Genomic DNA, 1202 nt, shown 5'->3' on the forward strand with positions numbered 1-1202 from the left:
CTGAGGTGGGGAAGGGGGTGTGGGCTGGGAGCAGGAATGTTAAACTTGGGGTTCCTTTCTAGGGGACTATGTGTTGCGGGGGGAGGGGGAAGATCCAGAGTGTATATCAGATTCTCATCCAAGTCAGTGGCTCCAAACAATGAAGGAAGAATCTCGATTTAATGTTCTCTTCATTTTTGGGAGACAGAGAGTGAGCAGGGGTGGGGCAGAGAGAGAGGGAGGCAGAGGATCTGAAGCAGGCTCCGCGCTGACAGCCACAAGCCCGATGCGGGGCTCGAACTCACCAACTGAGAGATCATGACCTGAGCCGAAGTGGGACGCTCAACCGACTGAGACACCCGGGCGCCCCAAGAATCTCGACTTAAAGGAGCAGTGGGTGACGGAAATCCCAAGGAGGACACTGAGGAGGTAGGCACTAAGGAACACAGAGCCGGTGCCGCCCCGGCCGGGCTTCAGCAGTGCCCACATCTGCTCCCGGCTGTCTGTCCAAACGCCCAGGAGGGGAAATCTCCGTGGAAGGCAGGGGTGGAAGGCCACCATCCTGTGTATACACACCAGTGCAGGTGTCTATCTTGGTCTGTGGGGCTCAGATCTCCACTCCTTCATGGTACAAGGAGGTGAGAATCTAGCGGCTGGCCGGGGGGAAAGAGACACAAGAAAGGGAGCTGAGGATGACAGGATCCTCACGTCCAGCGCCCTGCCTCCAGCTTTGGGGCCCCTCGCGTGCGACCTAAGGGTGCAACGGTTTCTTGTCCTCCCCCTACTTAGCTTGGACTCCTTTCCCAGACCCCAATCCCACTTCACACTTTTGCTTTGGTCTCAAGGCCTCGGGGGCTTCCTCAAGTGAAATGAGGGGGTCGGATGCATCCATCTGTGCTCTCACACCAGCCTGTTTACCCACTCCCCCTTGAAAAAACTAATTTCCCCCTCGTGAGGCCTTGAAGTCTGGAAGGGTGTTGTCTACAATAAAGAGCGCGAGTGAAGAAAGCATTCACGCCTCTTACTGTATTTAACCAGAGATGTCCATAACCACCAGTTGGCAGCTGCCGGCCTGACTCTACTGCAGCCACAAGCTAAGGGTCATGCAGACCAGTCTCAGATACACGAACACTTTCTGGTGGCTTGTTGCGATCCTGGAGGTAGCACCTGGGCCTGCCTTAACCAAACCCACTGGGCTGGCAGGGCCCCCAGGCAGACAGCTT

At 56.3% G+C, this 1202-nt stretch overlaps 1 long non-coding RNA gene across 1 annotated transcript; it reads left to right on the forward strand.

Annotated features, from left to right (window-relative positions):
- Positions 1 to 259: 259 nt before the first annotated feature.
- Positions 260 to 990, forward strand: LOC123608359. The gene is made up of 2 exons (XR_006717206.1): positions 260 to 408; positions 825 to 990. It is a non-coding gene; the product is annotated as an uncharacterized LOC123608359 (long non-coding RNA).
- Positions 991 to 1202: the final 212 nt, after the last annotated feature.

The sequence above is a fragment of the Leopardus geoffroyi genome, chromosome B2 (assembly GCF_018350155.1).
Source record: "Leopardus geoffroyi isolate Oge1 chromosome B2, O.geoffroyi_Oge1_pat1.0, whole genome shotgun sequence".
In the NCBI taxonomy this organism is placed as follows: Eukaryota; Metazoa; Chordata; class Mammalia; order Carnivora; family Felidae; genus Leopardus; species Leopardus geoffroyi.